This window comes from Wasmannia auropunctata, unplaced genomic scaffold, assembly GCF_000956235.1.
Source record: "Wasmannia auropunctata unplaced genomic scaffold, wasmannia.A_1.0 LD336106.1, whole genome shotgun sequence".
NCBI lineage: Eukaryota > Metazoa > Arthropoda > Insecta > Hymenoptera > Formicidae > Wasmannia > Wasmannia auropunctata.
In genome coordinates, this window is record NW_012026784.1 from 629,120 (window position 1) to 649,910 (window position 20,791).

Consider the following 20,791-nt stretch of genomic DNA (forward strand, 5'->3'; position numbering starts at 1 on the left):
CAATTTCGGGGGACCCCGGAAAGTCGACCCTCGTATTATACTATCTGATTTCGAGATCGTAAGGGGTTGTTACCACGACTCGCTCTTAATAATTGAGTGTACTATCTCGATCGTTCTATGGCAATCAATTTTATACCCCGAATACCTTGTTAGCTCGTTTGTCCGTTCGATTTTCAGTTCAGAAATTAGGACATGTAATTTTTAATTTTAATGAATTCAAGTTTTAGTGGCAGTTAACGTTAACAAGGAAAAAGATTCTATCAAAAAGTAAACTGATATAACTGTAATGTGATAAACTGTAATATGATAAACTAAGTAACTGATATATTTTCACTTATATATACGTATATGTTTATTATTCGTAAAACAAATCGAATTGAATTATTATCAAACGATTCGTACAGCAATATTACGCGCAATTTTTATTCACACAAATAAATAAGAAAGCAAAAGATACAGCTTAGATCCCGAGCGACAAATTCTTTAGCATAATTTTTCGCTATCGACAACTTTTAGTCAAATTTCATTGATTTAAGCAGCCACAATTTATGATAAAAAAAAAGTATGTTTTTGCACGTGTCTTCTTGGTACAAAATTTTCGCAGCGTCATCAAAATTAAATTACAATCTTACGATTTAATTGGGGATTTACAAAACTAGACAGAGATACATTAGCAAAAATCTATATCTTCTCTGTGAACTTATAGACGCTTTAGATCAAAATGATAGCGCGGCACATCACAAAAGCACGCGACAGCGAGAGAACGAGGACGTTATTCTACTTCACTAACAATCGCTAAAGCTATGGCTCTCTCGCAAAAGTACAGCTGAAACTCTCTTGTATCATACAGCTGAATAGTTTCTTACTCACCGCGCCGGTGTCATCGTGGTGTCACTCGATCGCGTGCTCGGAGAGGATCTCTTCTCGGACGGATTCGTCGCGCCCGTGGTCGTCGTTTCAGCGCGACTTTACAAGCGAGACGGCACAGAGGGAAAACGGAGACTTCTGTATGTTCTACGAGGAGGTTCTACGTAATCAGAGAGGAGAAGAGGTGATCCTCGTCGACTGCACGTTGTCTCGAATCTTCGTGTCCTCGGGATCGCGATCGTTCGCCCCTCGGTCACAAACGAGAGCGGTGAATTGGGATTAGGTGTACAAGGCACAAGAAAGGGACGGAGTTGATTCTCGTTCAACCTTGATCGAGAGAAATAATGGGGGAGGAGGAGAAGGACTTTCGGTAAAAGACTCGGACGGACTTGGATCTCGGTAAGGCAATTTCGTGGTTGGATCGATAATCGACTCGGAGAGAAAATAAGCTCATTGGGTAACGCGGGTACGATCAACGGGAGAGGATGACGAAAAGTCTCGATAAAAAACGGGGGATCTCAAAGAGAGAATTTATTGTCACAATCTGGACGGCGGTTTTAAGGCACGAGGAAGTTCCGGAGCGCGACAGCCGTGCGCTACATTCGCGATGACACACCGGCCACGCGATGCTTTCCGGCGACGATCGCGAAGTCCAACGGAAGCGGGAGCGGCGTGAAATCCGGAGTGCTTTTCTATTGACTGTATGTTTCTTTCGTACACGACCGCGGACGGCGAGAAGGCAATCGATAAACGACAAATATTTAAAAAAAAAAGAAGGACAACCGCGAATGAAACCGCGAGAGTATTTCCGAAAATTGCCGAAAACGAAACCGCACGTTTTCAGAAAAGGACTCGACGATAGGCAGCACGGTCGAAATATATAACGGAAATAACAACTGGGATTTTATTTCGTAAAAATCGTAATAGGCGATGGCTCGAAAGGAACTGAAGAGTCGAACACAGAAACGGAAGTTTATTTTACCTGAGAGACACCGGCGAGAAACGTTAAACCGATTAATACTGCTTGCACGTCCGGGGGGCCGGAACGAATCGCGAGAGATGTCTTTCACTGCGACGCGAAGTGGGAAACGGTCGCTCTCCCCGATTAGACTCTATCTTCGCGAAACCGGACAAACAGGAAACGAAGAATAAATGAGTGAAATAAGGATGGCACACGTGAGAGAGGTAAAAAGAGATCGATTAAAATCAAACGTTTCAAAGGGAAGAAGGATTAAAGAGGAAGGTCGGGAAGCTAGGGAGACGGGAAGAGCGAGTTTCGCGAGTGGAAATTTCGAGTCACGTCGATTTCGGGTCGGTGATGCGAAGGGTCGAAGGGATGGGAGAGAGAAGAGAGAGAGCGAGGGCGAGGATGTTACCCCGACGGCTGTCGCCAAAGAAGTGATAGGTCTGCGGCCTTGCGCGCGGTACCCGAACCGAGGGCGACGTAGGGAACCCCGACGGGACACTGTCGGCCGAGGGGCGCAGACGCGAGGGTTTATCGGTAGACGAGGGCGGCGACGATTGGCGCCGACCGTCCGACGCTGCCCCGCTTCCTCGTGCTCCGCCAATTCGCGAGGGGGTGAGTCGTCCGCTCGCCGGAGCCCCCCTACTAGCCTCTCGCGCACCGCGGGGAGATCGCGCGCGCGGGGGATGCAGCAGCGACCCGTGATGGTGCCCGACCCCTTCGAAATTCGAGTGTCGTATCGCCGCTATATATATATATATATATATGGACATCACGCGCGCGCTGGCCCTTTCTCGCCCCCCTCGGCGAACGCGAAAAGGGCGAGCGTGTTTGCGCCACGCCGCGCCGCGCCGCGCCGCGACTTTACGCCACACCGCGCCAAGATCCGGCGATGAAATTTGGCAGTAAATTGCCAGTAATCGCGATGACACCGGTCAAATTTATAGGGACGATTACGAGGTTACAGTTGCAATTAAACTAATGATGTCGCTGCGAGGATAGCCCGACTTGATATACCTTGGTTGATCTTTCGGTACCGACAAATTCAAGCGCGAACGTTTCGATTCACACGTGCGTCGCTTACTACAGATGAATACCAAGTGACTTTACAAGGCATCTACTACTAATTACTATACTCTGACTTTCGCATCTCTGTAAATTTGATTTTTTAGTTTAATAGCGGGTCTAAAAGTTCGGATCATAAAAATTTAATTGCACCAAGGAAGTTCAAGAGTTTAAGAGTCTTTTTACAATGGTTATCTTTCTTAGCGAATAAAAGCGAAGACTCTAATATCATTTTTTCATAAATAGATACATTATACATGCCGCATTTTCCTCATTCTCAAATTTTCCTTCTCTTATACGTGTTCATCTCCCGACGTAGGAAAGTTTAACTTTGAAATCTTTATTGAAAAATGAATAAAGTAGAAATGTGTTACAGCTCTTCACTGAACGCCTCCATTTCCCCGATGTTTCTCAGATACGTTTAGTGAGAAAATTAAATAGGTTTACATACATCGATGCGCAAACCAAATTTATTTGCGTCACTGCGGCTATCCGAGATACATATCGCTTAAATTACGAAAATGAATCATGCGCTAAAAAGCCTCCGAGGGATGTGAACGCCCAGCGTAAACAGCAATATCATCTCAGCTGGCGTGCGGTGGTGAATGACAAAAAATGATAATGCGAATCCAAGAAGAAAATTACCACGTCAACCTATAGCTTTTTCGAACGTGGCACTTCGGGCCACGTTTGCCATATTCAAGATATCGCAAAAAAGTACTCTATAACCCGACCGGTGAACGTTGCAGGTATTTTGTAATAACATTGGCCGATCTATTTGTGCGTTCATCAAATTTCATTGTCGGTTCGGCCGTATTTTTTCTCGTGTATTTTTATCATGTCGCGTGAAGTTTAATAGGACTTCCGTACGTCTAATCAGTGCTCTTTTGAATCTTTGAATCTTTTATGCGATAATCAACAATGAAGTAAAAGAGAGGCTTCGATCGCACGAAAGCGCGACGCGGTACGATCGTATCCAATAATTTTCTCAGGTCGCCGGCCGTAACAAAGATTCGAAACAGACCCCCGCCCTTATCGCCCGTGGGACAGGGCGAGGATGGAAACGGAGAGACGCGAAGGGATGATAATGCGAGTCTGCAGGCGGGAGGTCTTCTGCGAACGGGAGAGGATGGGGAGTGTCACTCAGGAGCACGACGTGTAAGGGAATGGTCACCGTCCCGGGGGGTGAATTGAGATGTACAGGCAATTTATGCAGCGAGCGGCACTCCCGCCCGGAAGTCGGCGGAGCGGCCGCTTGACCATAAACCGCCTTGCAAAACATCGTCGGGCTTTCTTCTCGAGGGACGAAAAAAAAACAAGAAATGAAAAATCCAAACGTGGACGGCCGAACTTGCCACGCGCGACCGCGATGTGATATTATAACGTATCGCATTCAACGTTGCGGCAGCTCACACTGCCAATTTTATAGCTTGATCAACATGTTCGTTACATGACTCCCAATTGCGGCTCATATACGCCATGATGTGAGAAATGTATGTATACGATTATATTAAATGATACGGAAGTAGATGTTATTTGACGAGTTGAGCTCGATAAAATTTTACAACGCAGTCTCACGATAATTTCTAGAGAGGTTTAATAAGAGAGCTTTAAATAAATGCAAAAATAATAACGAGTTATTTTTTAGATGTCAATGTTGTGTACATATATAAATATACTGTTAAATGTGTTATCGCGTTAGTCACATATGTACACTGTCAGGTAGCCAAATAGTTGTTAAAGACGAGTAATTCAATACGAGTAATTCAATGCGAGTAATTCGAAAAAAGTAAAATATAAGCGCGAACTATACTACGCTGTAACTGAAAAAACAACTCTTATCGCAATGAATTTAAAAATAGAAAACAAGCCGCTTATCTCGAAACAGAAATACTGATATAATACGCAGTAGGTAAAGTTATTAATAAAAATTTATTTACCTCAAAATGCGACATTTGTTAAGCCCCGGCAGGATGTATTCATGCGTATATCACGTGTCTTCTTGCTTTACAATGAGCGGCGGAAATGACAGAAAGCAAGCTTCTATGGTCAGGGGGGATATAGAAAACAGAGAAGATAGGACGAATTCGTCCGGGATAAATTAAGGAATCTACCCCTAAGTATGCCTCTGCTTTTCTTTTTGTCCGCCATCGCACGCATCCCAGCCCTGTCCCTCCTCTTTCCATCTCTCTTTCTACAGGCCATCAGCCCTTATCGTGGTAGCGTCAATCACTCTCTCCATACACGGGTGAAACTTATCGTTCGATTAATCGGCCTGACAATGCGCCTGTCGATTCGAGTTATCCCCGGATTCGCGCGCGCGCGTGCGGTCAGTCCCCGAAAATGCAGCGCTCGTCCGACAACGATTTACGGCCGGAAAAGTTTTATGGTTCCCAATTATACGGAGGATCCTCTCACGTGAAACTGTTAGCGAGTGAAAGCGTAAACTATTTAAAGCTTTGCACTGCTTAAAATACGGAATGTTAGAAGAAAGCCGCAAAAGTGCGTTCTCTAATTTTCGATCAAAGGAAGAATTATAATCTAATCTAAATAAAACAAAACATATCGCTCTATTGATAAAAAAAAATAACAAGTAAAAAATGCTAATTTCATATATATATATATCATTCTCTGGTACTACTCATTACTTTATTCGCTCGCAGATACATGATATTGTATCGTATTTATAAAAATCCTCAATCGATCTCTCCGAAAGTTTACAATTTATCGTGTACATCTTTTTTCCGTATAACAAAATAGAGAACGAAATAGTATCTGAAAATGCATCTACGAAAATGCTTCGTGCATGGAGAAAAGTATAAAATGGCTGCAATAGTAAAAGTTACGATCAAACGTGGCAACGAATGTCATATGTTCAACTTGTCATATAAATCTACACGCAAGTAGAACAAGTGTTGTCGGACCCGGTGTTTGTTTGTAGTTTCGATGTGTAGGCAGCTGTAAGTTCGGCGCCAAAATGTCTGGACCATAACGTTTCCATTGTATGGCCCATCGAACGCTCGTGCGCTGTCCCGAATGTACGTAATACGTACATCGCGCGCACAAAATTCGAATATTCTAAATCTCGCGGACACAAGAACTTCCCGCGTCGCGTAATGCCTAATCATGTAATGGAATTTTCAGTTGTCATCCGGACGGATCGCGTCGCGAGTTACTCCGAAATTCAGACGAGGTCTTTTCGAATTTCATTTGATATGCGTATTCGGGAAAGAATTGCGCGAGAGTGGATTCTCAGAACTCCCGTGAGAAGGTCGGAGAAAACAGGGAGGACAGAGCAATTTCATCAAGGGCCGGAGAAGATTTTAATTTCGGACGAGGTAGTAAGACGAGAAGGACCTCCTGCGTAGGTATACCTCGCTTTAAACCTCCCATCCGTAATGCTTAGGGCATTACGTTGCGGAATTATCGAAGACGGGCCGAACGAAAGACGACTTCGGCAATAAACGACGCCTGATCCCTCCGTGCGTGAGTATACAAACGCGACAACTGTATAACCGTTGGAGTTTGGACCGAGGCGAACAGATGTGCAGATTGCATGAACCGCAGAATGGAGATTAAAGATAATGCCGGGGAGATACGAGTGAATTGATCAACGGAGACCATCGACCTTTTAACGCCATTTGCGACGGACCATTTGCTCATATTCTTATTAGCGAGCAACCAGAGCAACGTTCTCAGCAACATTATAAAAAAATATCTTCTCATTTTCCATGCACTGCGAAAAAACATTCGGGATTTCACTGAGCCATAAAGGAAAACAAAATTGCATGCAGAAAGAACGGTTTTGCTGAAGTATCTAAAAATTTGGCTTATTGTTAGATACAGATCTAAAAATAATTATGTTTGATCATTTAAATAATTATATTAAACATTCAAGCTGGTTCCTAAAATATCAAAACCTTTTGCAGCATTATTATCGTGCTTGAGAGCGTCCCATGTATAATTATTTTGATAATTCAATGTAATTAATTTTCAAATTTGGCTTAATTTTTGTGTACTTCAACAAAATTCATTCTCTCCGTATGGAAACTTATATATTAAACATTAAATTTGACGCTTTAGTGGAATTTTATGATAAAGCGTGACTGGCCTCGATTAAATCGAAACGTGCATTCGCACGTATTCACGTGTATTCGCACGTCCTCAAATTGCTCATGCCCACAGAGAGAAATGCATCCTCACCCTTCTGTCCCCCTCTTTTCTCCCTCCGATCTCGAAATGCCTATTCAAATTTTACGGGTCATATTTGTCGCAATTAAGTGTTATGTTTTCGGGCTTATGGCCCAGAAATATTCCATATTGAGCACGGGAACGAGCCTCCTCGTCCCGGTATAAAGACAAATTCGGGGACCTCTGGGGGAGTTGGGAGGAGGGGAGGGGAAGGGGGTCGAGGGTTACACGAATGAGGGAAGAGAAGAGTGAGTGAGTTTATGGCACTTGCGGAGATATAGCGGGCACTTTCACGATTCGTCTGACTCACGTCGAAGAAGCGAGAAAAAGAGGGATGCACGCGGGGATAGAGCTCACACTTTTACGAGGTTCTCCGGACGAGAAAGCGAGCCGTGAATACGATTTGCGAACCGGAAGCGGCCACTTCGCTACTTACCGCTGCCTCGTCGTCGTTTCCTTACGTCGTTGCTGCTCCTCCTCTCCCCCCAGGTCTCGTATGCGCGCAATCCGAAAATCCGCGCGTTCGCTCGTTCTCGTTACTCGTCAGTCACGTATCTGGAAATTATCGAAGGTAACTAATTTAAATTATTTTTCTACAGTTCCATATAGTGGATATTTTAATTCTTAGGCAATGTAATAAAGTCACACAGCGTAGATCAAAACTGACCTCTTATTTATAAGCAAAAAATACATATTGTTTTAAGTATAAAAAATATATTAATTAAAAGTTTAATATTTTTTAAAATAGTATAAGTATAGACGTTATATGTAGATTTAAAGAAAGAGAATTATTTCTTATAGTTTTTACGATCTTTATTAAATCTCTACCGATAAATCAGTGTCGTTAATGCCTGTCGCGAAATGTCTGAATCTTGGACCGATTCCTCGAATGGACGAAATCGATGACTGTTGTTCTTGGATCTGACGCGACCTAATCACATCTCAGCAGCCTTTGTTTTTCGATACCAGCAAAAGTGTAAATATCAACATTGATATTGGCCGTTTCAATGTCGATGTAATGAGGCCGCGCGAGATCAGTTAGATTCTAGAAAACTCGTCTACATAAGAAATTTAATTATACACAACACCGGACAAATAATGAATACATATTTGTATGTACTCTTTAAAATTGTATTTGTAATTTTCTTTAATTTAAAAAGTTTAACACGCATGGAACACATGCGCACATAAAAAATTAAGAAAGTAAGATATATAGAATCACCAGATTTATACAATGCAGTTATCTACCAATTAACTATCTACGTTCTGTTCTTTTGCCTTCGAGTCTTCATAAAAACTTCTAGCTCGCAAAGTTGACGCAAAACAAAGCCTCAGTAACCCTATCCACGCGACACCAGCAATATGGAACGTGCCCGGCACGTGTCATCCGCGAAGCGAGAAAGAAAAAGAGAAATAAAAGTTCCGGGGACGGTTGTCGCGCGGTGGTAGAAGAATTCTCGACGATTCTTTCTCTCCGAAAGACGGCGGACGACGATGAAGAGGGAGGATGGCGCCTCGAAGATTTTCGCAAATTTCGGGTTCGTCGGTGGCGGAAAAATGAAGGAAGAGAAGTTACTGTTAGAACGAAGACGGAGGAAGCGAGACGCCCTAAAGAGACGAATGGAAAAGCAGAGAGACAGAGCGATACGGAGGTAGAGAAAGAGGAGGAGGAGGAGGAGGAGGAGGAGAAGAGCGCGAGAGGGAGAGGGAGAGAGAGAGAGATAAAGTCAGAAAGGGGGTGAGTGCTGGCGGCGTTATGGCGGGCGCCGAGGGTGGCGCCGCGACGCTTTGGCGCCTTCGACGCCGAGACGCTCCACTGATGCTGGCTGCATGTACCCACGCACACATCCGCATGCACCCTCTCGTTCCCCGACTTACCCCCCCGTTCGTCTCCTACTCTGTCCTACAGCGTTACCCTCCCCTCCCCCTCTCGGGGTACACGTAATACACGTACATACGCGCGCAATGAGAGTTCGAGATTCTATTTCACACACGCGTACAGGCCACCCCTGTCTCTCGTCACCGGCGCGGCGCTACCCCTAACCGCCGTGCGTATACGGACATTCTGTGCGGAAGGGGGCGAATAGGTGTAGACGCGGACGTACGAGCGCGGGGAGGAGGGATGTTTAGGTGCGCATCAGAAGCGGAAACTGGAATCCGTTCTCGACTTCGGGGGGGTGGCGAGGGAAAGGCGAGGTCACTCGTCTCCGGCGACGACGATTCGAGGGTGTGGCATGCCATGTCAAGTGGGCCCGAAACCCGTCGTCTATCTGGGCCGTATTCGCCGATGGAATTTATCACGTCCCCGCGCCGCAAGGCAGGCAAGATGGATCGTTGTTGACATCTCGAGCGCCTTGAACAACGCTTTCAGTCGTTGCGTCTTTAATTAAAAGGTCCCGTATGAAGATAAATCGGTGTACGATCTTTTACACTTGTTTAGAAATCCTCTGGTGACATCGGTAAAAAATCGTGTTTTTTTTTATTTTTATTTTTTATTTTTAAGACAGATAGTGTGTTACAGAAATGCGTCAGAGAAATCCGGAGTGAAAAAAAAATATAAAATACTTTTTCACTGATTCACTAATTGATTAATGATATAAGGCTTCTTAATGAATAAATTGCCTGGATGTTTATCTGCTAAATTTGCTCCATGCAGCATATCGCCGATATTTAATTTCGATAATATGTGACCTAAGTTAAAACATAACGCTTATGTTTTTATAATTCCGATGTAAATGATCTAAGTAAGCGCGCGGAGTTGAATGATTCGTTTTCCCGCTTTGGTTCGCGCTTGCAGCAACGGACAAAACTGTGAAACAGCCAACGACCTGTCAATAACCGTGACATAGCGTCCTGCGACCGATCGCGCGCACCAGGCAGTGCCCTATAATTTCGTAGCGGCGGAATCGCGCCGCTGCGATAATGCCGCTCGATTGCGGCCGCATACCGGGATTAGGCGGCCGTTGATTGCATCTACGGGCGTGACACCGAGGCGGACACCGAGATCGACGCGACGACTGCTGCTAATTAATCGAGCCGTATCGAGAGACGAAATTTCTTCGCGGCAAATTATTAAAGTCGAGACGCGGACACATGTGGTTTTGATACTTGCCGCTTCGAAATTCTTGCAGTGGCATCCGCGTATAATAAAGGGAGAGGGGGGGGAGAGAAAGAGAGAGAGCTTGTTCGAAATTAACCATTGCATCAATTACCGTGCGCGCAGGGAGAACGATATGCAAACAAGTGGGCGCTTGTTATGCAGTCGTCGTCTTAAATTATGACACGCGTTACGAACATACGACTACATCGTCGTCGACGACGACGACGACGACGGCGGCGGAATGGGTATCGCATTACGACAACGAGAACGAGATATAACAAGGACGGCAAACAGAAATTGAGTTGTGACTTGTTACGAATTTATTGTATCGCTCCTAATCTCGTCCGCGCCGGGAACTTCTTGCCTCAAATGTACTTTCTTAGTTACGCGCGTCTCGCTACTAATCCATTAACCCCATCGCGGCACAACGCAAACCGCGATAGCGGTACAGTAAAATTCAATGCATCGAATTTTACGAAGTACAAAACTGTATAGAGCGCGTGACAATGTCTCGAGGAGATGTTATAAAAGCGTCAACATGACCATCGACGAAAGCGATATTTTTCATCTTGTCGTAGCTATATAGATTAGTGGCGGCTGTTCCAGCTAAAATAAATATTAATTTAAGTAATTAAATGTGATACCGTATATTTATCAAGATCTCGTCATGAGGAACGAAACCTGCAATATTATTTCATCAATGCAGTCCGCGTAAACTCCGTATATTGCGCGGATTCGAAACGCGAGGTAATATGAGTTCGCGCAAATGTAACTCTCTTCGAAGTGAACTACAAAGAGTGCAAATAATAAAATACACGTTAAATTTCTTTTTCAAATATAAGAGAGAGGTGTGTCCTTCAGCTTGTTCGTTAGCTAACAAATGATTTAGCGCGATACGCCGCCGCGAATAATGCGCAATAAAATACCTCGATAGTCGTAAAAACGGCACGAGAGAGAGAGAGAGAGAGAGAGAGAGGCAACTAATAAAGCGCGCATTGTGTCAGTCATAACGTATAATCCTGTAATGGGGTTGTTGCACACGTAGGTTATGCGAGGATCATAACCGGTCGTAAATCCAATGAATCGTACCCGCCTCGCGCGCGCGCATCGATTCGCAAAAGATCCTCGTTTGCTCTAATGACTTGGCACGTTCGCGACAAGGGGTTTGCCGCGCAAAAGGTGACGCGACCTGAATTACAATGTGACAAAAAGTCCTGTAGAAGAATCTACAATATTTAAATGGCAGTTCCCTTTTCTAAATAGTACTCACAATTTTTACCCTCGGAAATATAAACGACATCGACAGTTCACATTTATTACAAAATTAATTTGACCCCGCGCTTAATACTAGAATCGAGTGATCATTATTGGCCGTTTCTATTTTTTAGATTAATATTAGATAGATTTTTTTATATAAAAAATAGGAGCTAGTAAATTTTTGTTTCTTTTCAATAATTATAATATCCTTTATATAAATGAAATATTTCTTTTATATGTATAAATAAAATATTTCCTTCCTTCCTTCTTTCCTTCGTTTTCATAGTAATATATTCGCTTGGTCCTTTTAGTAAGTAAAAAACAGTATTTAGGAAGAAATTTTTTTAATCGTGCATAAATTAACACTAAAAGTACCAACTTCTAATGTTAATTTATGCACGATTTAAAAAAAATCTCTCGCGTTTTAAATAGCAAGACAAATTCTGTCGAAATTACGCAACAAAGCATAGACGAAGGATTTTCGAGCCCGAGTTTAAATTCGCATTTTCATACGAATAATGCAGATATATCGCGCTCTGAAGTGTCTCAAAGTATCGGATTATTCTCGACAGTCTCGCGTCTCATCTGGGATATTATCTGGAAACACGTTGACACGCGTAAAAGGGCGGAATGGCTGCATCGGCCGCTACAATATCCCCCTCCCGCTCCGACGAATGATCTTCGTCCGCGCAACGACCGGTCGCGGTAAAATCTCCTAATAAGTTCGGTAAATATCGGAATCGCTGTTATTTTTATGTTTCGCGCGTGCGCGTCCATTCGAGCCGATGGCATCGGGGATGGAAGGTGTCTTAGGGCAGAATGTAAGGATAATCCATTAGACGCGTTGTAACCGAAAACCGCGCAAACAAGGGGTGGTCTTGGATTAAATGTGACGGATGGACGGACGAGGGGATGGGACGGCTCCCCGGCTCCTCGGCTCGATGAGCGATCCGCCGAGGAAGAAACGAGAAGTAAGATGTATCGAAGGACAGGTGGTAATAACGATACTAAAGCGCGCATGTAACGCGCGCATCGATGGGATTAACGAACGGCGCGTGACCCCGCCGAGAGATTCGACCGATCGTCACGGCGTGGAAGCTGGCACTCGCGAATATCGGCTGTGAGTTAAACGGGCCAAGGCCCCGGGACCGTTTCGCGAATACGCGATCTAACACGCACTCGTAATTTTTCCTTTAGCAAAAGTGTGCGTTGGTATTGATAAAGTACATATTTTTGATCGATTGGCGATTAATAGCTTCGACCATGCTGTTTTCCATATCTGGAAAACTAGAACGAGTAACGCGCGTCTAACATTGTATATACCATCCAAGAAATTCAATAACATCGTCGAGTGGGCCTGCCAGCGGTGTACGTGCTGAAGGAGTGCAACCCTAACGCGGGACAAATAGCAGATACTCTTTCCTATAGAGTGAATCCACTCGGAGGCAGTCGATGCCCACCGCAGCTTTGTCTCCCGTCAATCCGTGCTACATCTGGATTCGAACGGGAAAAGACAGGATCGATGGGGATCAGCGAAAAATTGCGAAACAATACTGCGGAGCTCGCTGCAGTAACCAAGAAATTCCCTGTGAGATTTCATACACAATTCTAATTATTAAAAAGATGCAGCCTTGGCCATAAGTATAAAGTACCCTCAATTTATAGCATTTTTGAGGGAAAGACAGTAATAAAAGGACTAACAAAATATTAAAACTGTTATAAAAATAAATATTACTTTTCAGTAAAATCGTTTTTTTTTTATTTTCCGTTAGCTAAAGATCTACGTCAATTTATGGAGGTTTATTCTTATGACCAAAGCTGTGACTTCTATTGAGAAGATAATTAAAAAAAAAAGATTTTTGCACGTAAATACAAATTTCACGTTGCCGTTTAATCACGAGGGAAATTTGTGAAACTTATTATGTAATGCCGCGAATCTGCCGTTTTCTCAATTTTCTCGATTTTCCAACAAGGAATGATTTGAGTCGTCCTTTTAAATCAATGACACAATTGTGATCTAATGCTATCCATTCACGATCCGCGTATGCGCACATGTGCGGCCTTCGGGCTGGCTGCTATCAACGTGTGCGCTCCAGAGTGCAGCATCCGCGGGGTGCATACGCATAATCTCTCCCTCTCTCTCTCTCTCTTTCTCTCTCGTGGCGATGACGCCACGAGTTTCGCGCGACTATGCGTCATCGTCTTATGCGAGCGTGGCATAAGTCGGTCGTCTTCTTCGCGCTCCATTACGATCTTCGAGGAAAAGGCCGCACATCGACAAACACAACGCGTATGCGTGTTCGGGCGCTACTAATTTTGAGCCGACGTACACACGCACCGGACGTACGCGCGCTCTTCAGCTATTAATATATCGCGGAGGCTCATATACCGGAACTGTACCTTCCGTTTTTACTGTGCTTTGTCGTAAATGGTAACACGTAATCCGAGGCGTCGTCGTGAATTCACGGGTGACGGACACGCTTTATCTCTGTCCTCGCCCCGCTCGCCACAAACCGATGGAAATCTGCCATCACACTACTTTAATAAAACAAAGGCCAATGACTACATCGCGCGTAGATGATTGTTTGGTAGCCGAGCGCTCAAAACAGACACAAGGCCCGCCAGAACTTTAGACCCCCGATTTTCATTGTAGAATTTTTAGATTCTTCGAGTAACGAAGTGGAATCGAATTTTCCTGAATTAAAATGTCGAGATATTAATAGTTTTCGAGTTGAATGAATTGGATATTAAAGAAGTTTTTCGAACAAAGTTTTTGAAGTACATGATAAAATAAAATCACAAGGCAAGATTTGTTCGATAGTAAAAGCGATTTAGCTAAAATATTCATTATATTACCGTCGCATTTTGTAACTATTAGTAAACGATCGTACATTCAAGAGTCAATTTTGATTTCTATACGGCCAATATAACTTCAACTTCATATTAAAAAAAAAAAGAAAAGAAGTTTATAAGGCATAATACTTTGCTCGCAATTTACGTAACGTAAAGTTCCGCACAATTTTGCATGAGCTGATGAGAAAACTTGCCGTCTGCGCGTATTAGCATATTTCGATGGATCATGCGGTTTCGTATGTCTACTATTTCTAGGCGAATGACACGCGCGTATTGCCAAGTGTCTATATATATATAGTTAGTTATCAAGACACGCATTGTTTGTTAAGTCTTTTAATTTTTTTCTTACGAAACGAATTGCAATTAAAATTGTTCTCATTGATATGCGTACTTTAGCTACGCATGCATATTTGCACTTCCTTAATTGATATTTTTTTTATACTTTTGCAGATTATCTTTATATTCGTTCAGAAAGGCTGTGTAAAATGTGATAGGATAACGTGACAAATACGAGTATGATACGCACGGTGAAATTTATATGTCTTATTGTTAGTTGCTTATAGATTTTAAACGTCAGAAAGTTAGAAAGAATAGCTGGATGTTTGTGAACAAGGAAAAGGAAAGAAAAACCAAGTTCCTTCTTGGTTTATAAGCTAAAGTAAATATTCTGTTTATACATTCGTTCGGAATAATTCTCTCGACGCGATCATAGATTGGTTAGCGCTCTGATTGCGGGAGGTATAATTTTGATTAGCCCTACTCCCCCCCATTAAGACACGAAAACGTGCTCCACATTGACGGGGAGAGATGCGGTGTTTGGATAATTGGATGTTCGTATGTCACGCATAATGAATCCGTAAATTGGGGTTTGTGACTGCTATCATTCCGATTGGCCCCGCTTCCAATTATGTCGCACTTCGAGCGGTTTAAGGGCGGGGAGAACACAATGCAAATAAAATTATTCATTTACCGTCTATCGCTAAAAAATTCTCGGCCTAAAAAAAGCCATCGAAAAAGCGTCATGTCACGACAACGATAATGACAATTAACGGCTATTGTTGCCGCGAGAATCAGAAAACCATTAGCGCTATTAAGAGATACACGGTGTGAGTGGGGAAAAAATTAATCGACACGGTAAAAAGTCCCTCTCGGAATCGTCGCATTAAAATTGATATGTCGAAATAGAAACTGGTTTTTAGCGAAATCGACGAGAATGTAACGGAAAAGGCTCACGTTTTAATCGAGACGTATATTGTATATGCAAAGAGAATTCCTTCCGGTCTCCACTGTCTTTATTTCGCAAAAGAAAATCTTACCGCAGGATTCTCCACAAAAGGTTACATATAACGTGATTCATCGCTAATTATCAAATCTAATCGAATGACTCCTCGTTTCTGGAAATTCACCAATCTGTTTTAAATTTCGATCATCCATTCATCCTCAATTATTAGTTTTATATATTTTACGTAAATGTAAGCAAAGTCATGGATAATCTTTATATAGAAATTTAATACTGGAAGATAATGATTAATTTTACTTATTTTGAGTATTAAAAGCATCAAATAACTGTACTTTTAATATACTCAAAGTAAATAATTTCCAGCATTAAATTAGCCAATATTAAATTGGATTTCTGTAAAGGAAGAGCAAGCTCAAAGATCATTAATTACTAAACAGGAAATGAGTCCTTGATGACCACAATTACAGTACAAAGAAATCTAGCGAGCTACAGTCACCTTATTTTAAAAAATTCCAGATTAACGTCGGGAATAATTTAATGTCTAATCAAGATTAAATATCGATGGAGCTTCGGAGACGACCGATCGGAACAATTTTATCTGCAATTACTGTCCCAAAAGTGGATCGTTAACGAATCTTATCTGTCTCGTGCGAGAAATCGGTGAAATCGAGCATCCGAAAAACCCAGGCCGAGATATACAAGCGAGGTCGTGCGACGCGTGGGCGGATTGGGAAAACAATCTCTCTCGATTCGAGGAGAGATCTGGCACCGCGACGACGTCCCGGACGTCCCGCCTCCAGCAGCGGCGGCGACGGCGGCGGCGGCGGTAGCAGCAGCAAAACGGGACGACGTCGGGGTTTCCCTATTTAATCTCTCGCAAGGCCTACCTATTGATTTTCCGGGGGACCTATTGTTTTGGCACATCGTGCATTTAACCGAACGAAAACCGCTGGAGCGTGAATATCAATAAGAAGGCGGCCCTCGCGCGCGCGAACGCACACACACGCACGCACGCACGCACGTCATATATCACCGCGATTTGTTTAAATCGATTTGGCGGACCGACCTGTCAATCGTCCCTCGTCTCGTTCGTGAATCATCTCTATTTCGGGAGACACCCGTTGGATCGCCCAGTATTGTACCGTGCGCGCACAGCATCGTCGTCGTCGAGAGGCCGCGCTTTGAGGTTAGCTCCGCTCGGCGATTATTTATCCGATCTGACGGCGGATCCGCGTCGGGGGACCGGGCGAGGCTAGAACCGTCGCGAACGGGAAGATCGCGCGGACGGGTGTCCGCGACGCGGAATAAAATACGCGGAACGCGGGAGTATCGAGGAGGCCGGACGACGACGACGACGACGACGGATGGACGGCGGCTGCTGCGGCGGCGAGCAGCAGCAGCAGCAGCAGCACGCCCATTCCGTCGTGTCGAGAAAACGCGAACGGAAAAATCAATATTCGGCGGCCGCGTGGCCGCGCGTTTTAATCGCACGCCGGCCGAATTCGGGGCCGGGCGCGTCGCGCCGCTACTCACCGCGAGGAATATCCATAGATGCGCGCCGGTGCCGTCTCCCGTCGAACGAAATCAATTTATCACTTCAGGGCGCACAGGCACTACGTCCGACAACACTCTCGCGACTCCGCCGTTCCCGGTTCCGCCGTTCCTGTCGTCCGGTGGCGGCAGCGGCGGCGGCCGCGGCGCGGCGGCGACAGCAGTGGCGGACCAGGGCCGACCGTGCCGTGGGCGGTGGGAGCTCGCTGGCTCCCTGACGCTCCTTCGTTGGAAATTTGAAGTAGTTAAAAGACTGCACGCGATGCGTAACTCCGACACGAGCTGAAAGAAAACCTAAGCGTGTAAAGAAATCTCTGCGTTGATTAGACATTCCTAACGTTCATTGAGATTTCGGATGCATTTCTGTAATGGAAGTTCTATAACATACTTTGCGGTATCTCGAACATTGTCTTTTTTCCGGAGTTTTTCGCGTGTTTTGGAAATGGCATGATTCTTCTAAATTAATTTCGCAAGTTACGCTTTTTAATAATTTCACTTTTCCCATTTTTGAACGTTTTCTCGGGAAAGTAGGTTCCCTTCGTTAATTCGAAAGAATCGAGCCTGATTAATGATGCCTGTCTTCCGTAAAAAGAATGTAAATTTAAATAAATCTGAATGAAATGACGCGAGTTGCGTTCAGAGGCAAACTCTCGATCGTCGATTCCGCGCGGATACGCGGTGGCGTCGCGCGCGATGCGTACAACCCTACGCGCTATGGTCCCCGATGCAAATAACCTGATCCAAACAAACCGCGCGTCTCTCTAAAAATACCGCCTCCAAAATCCATAAACGCGGGAAAGCGGGACTGTTCTAAGTATAAAGACGTACAGACGGATCGTCGCGTCTTTGGTCCGCGCGCCACGCAACGGCGCGGCGGCGTTAAACAATCGCAACGGCCGCGGCGGTTGTCCTTCCGCAAAAAATAACGATTACGTCGCGGCGCCGCGAGCGTTTCGCAATCTCGCTACGTAGCTCCCCGCGGTAGCCTTATGCGTGACAAATTCTGTGTAGAATTCCTCTTTTGTTCATTTCATTCACAGTTAAAATATAAATTCTCTTTCTCTCTCTCACTCTCTCATGATAAATAAAACGTCGATCGCGCGGGTGCAATATTCTTACTTATTAATATACGGCCGCGGCATATCGCGCGAATAAAAAATGTCGGGTCGTCTTAGATGCGGTCAGCAGCATCCTAGTGAATGCATTCCGTCCGGAGCGCGCTTTTCTCCGTCCTCTCTGCACGTGCGGCGGGTTAAAAACGCCAAACTGCCTTCCTCTCCGGCAAGTGTTCGTGGAGCGGGAGAGCGAGACCGCACCAAATTTGGTCATGCCGGCCTGCTTCCAGGGAGAGAGAAAGAGAAAGAGCGCACACGCGAGAGACGTAGGCTCTCTCCCGTATAGTACGTGGTGCGCTACGTAATCGTGTTACTACACGGCTGTGCTCTCGCGTATCTTATCGCGGGCACGAGACACGCGAAGCCGTTTCCTCGGCGCGGCGCGGCGGCTCGCGGCTGCTGGAAAATGCGCGCACGTACGTACGAGCGGGCTTTACGATTTGCAGTTTCGCGATTTGGTGCATCGATCGTCAGGTCGACGAAAATAAATTCCTCGGATAGTTTTACGCGATGCAAAGGAAGAGAGAAAAATAGTTCGAAGCGCAACTGAGGGAGAATTTTTCCGCGGGAAGCTGACGCTTGGCAAAATGTCAAACTTAACGTTTGCATTTATTGGCGCAAATTCATAATTTTCTCTCTCTCTCTCTCTCTCTCTCTCTCTCTTGTTTTTTCTATTGTTTCTGAGATTAGAATCTCTAGAGCAATCGGTTTCATTCTCGAATTTCGTTATTATCGAATGACCGAAGGATTGGCTGTGCAATTATCACAGCTTTGTTATTTAAAGCACTGTTATGCAAAGAGACAAACTGACGCGCGTTATCATTCGGCAATTATCTCGAGGAAGTGGCCGTGCATTTCCTTCTCTCATTTCGCGGATAGAAAACTATCCTCGGGCAGTTGTCTTATCATTCCCATAGCGTATCGCGAATATAGACGTAACCGATTTATCGAAAATAATATTCCGGTAATTTTCGTGTAAATAACATGACATAAAAACTCTTCGTGTAGCTACTTAAAAAAAAAACAAGCGTGGCTAAATGGTATATAACAGTTTACAAAAGAAAACAGAAGCAAAAAAAAAAGAGTATAAGTCGTTTTACAAAATTAACAATCTTAATTCTCTCTCGTTAAATCGATTGAGTCTTCTAATTGACTATAGTCTTCTAATTGGCTGGTCTCTCTCGCGGGAATTAAGGCGAATCAAGGCGAGCGCGTGAGCACGTGTTTACTTCAACATGTTCTCGCTTCGGGCGCTCCCGCGCGATTTCATTTGCATTCGTCGGAAACGTTTCGCGAAAGGAGATATGTACAGATACTTATAATTGTAAGTATATGCGCGAGAGCGAAGCCGGAGGCACGCATCGGACGCGGGGCCGCGCCATCGCTAATGATAAGGGCGGCCGCGGGTGACGTACGACGTAATGATGCGGCAACGGTACGTGACGCGCGTCGTCGTCGGAAGAGTCCGGACGCTAAAAAAGGCGAAAAGAATGCAACGGCGGCGCGGCGGCTCGTTACGCTTACGCGGCCCACGTTAACGTAATTCGCCCGCTCGCGCATTCCTCGCGTTCCTGTCGCGTCGGCGTCGAAACAAGGCCTGGCTCGCCCCTTTCGATATGTCGTTTCCCTCTCGCGTGGGCGCCCCTTTCGATTCTTCTGTGCACCTGACCGGCCGCAAGTAGGTGTTTTGCGTTCGCTCGGCTGTTTTATTTTATCAGAGATATCCCCGAAAAGAATATTTTACTTATGTGTAAATTCGACCAGAACATTTTAATTGGCATTTTAATATTTTACTTTTATCAAGGAATCCAGACAGCATGCATGTCCAAAATCATAAGACGTCTTAAAGATTAAGATATCTTTTAAATATCGTGTTTAAAAGATAATTTAAATTGACATCCGCTGATTACGGTTCTTTTGTATGCGTGCCAGCTGGGAATATCCGCTATTTCGTTAATAGATAGCCGATATTTCGTTAGTAGAACGGGTTGTCAACTTTTTATTTTTTATTCCAACTTAATTTACTTAATTAACTTTTGATTTTTATATTTTTGTTCTGCACGCAGAAATTAATCTTAATTAGGGAATTGTATAGCTAGAAATATGTTACTGCGAGCAATTCCATTGATTGTATTAATTCATCGATTATTTGGAATGTTGTCAAAGTCGGAGTAAATTAAAATAAAAATATAATATAATATTAGCGGAATAAATAATATGGAATAAATAGCTGGTAAAATATATAAAATATAATGTAATAATTTTGAACATTTTAAACGCGCTCTCATTTTGGGAACTTAGTTACTAGTCGGATTAGATTAGTTAGAGCGTAGTTCGAATATTCCAAGGAACATTGGACATCTCAATTTTCCGAGAATCAAAACACCGGAAGCTAAAATAGGACAAGGGAGCACTCACGTATAAAACGATATGCGTGACACACATATCTGTATACAGGATGCGCAATAAATTTCCTTTATCGCGGGGATCTCGCTGCCAGGAAAGCTACGACCGTGGAGATTGAAGCTGGACGATCGCCAGAGTCACGTTTTGTAATCCAATTTTCATCCGTTTACGGGGGGGGGGGG

At 44.2% G+C, this 20,791-nt stretch overlaps 1 protein-coding gene across 5 annotated transcripts in view; it reads right to left on the reverse strand.

Moving 5' to 3' along the window:
• Positions 1-17,196, reverse strand: part of LOC105450889 (talin-1) — a 42,805-nt gene extending 25,609 nt beyond the window's left edge. For 3 of the 5 annotated variants that reach the window (XM_011691023.1, XM_011690996.1, XM_011691030.1), the window contains exons 1-2: positions 17,071-17,196; positions 7,524-7,642 (exon numbers count right to left, since the gene is read on the reverse strand). The gene's annotated coding sequence lies outside the window, so the exon portion shown is untranslated. Of the gene's footprint in view, positions 1-870; positions 2,258-7,523; positions 7,643-17,070 lie in introns of those variants that run through there. The other 2 variants (XM_011691012.1, XM_011691002.1) reach the window with 2 other exon arrangements.
• Positions 17,197-20,791: the final 3,595 nt, after the last annotated feature.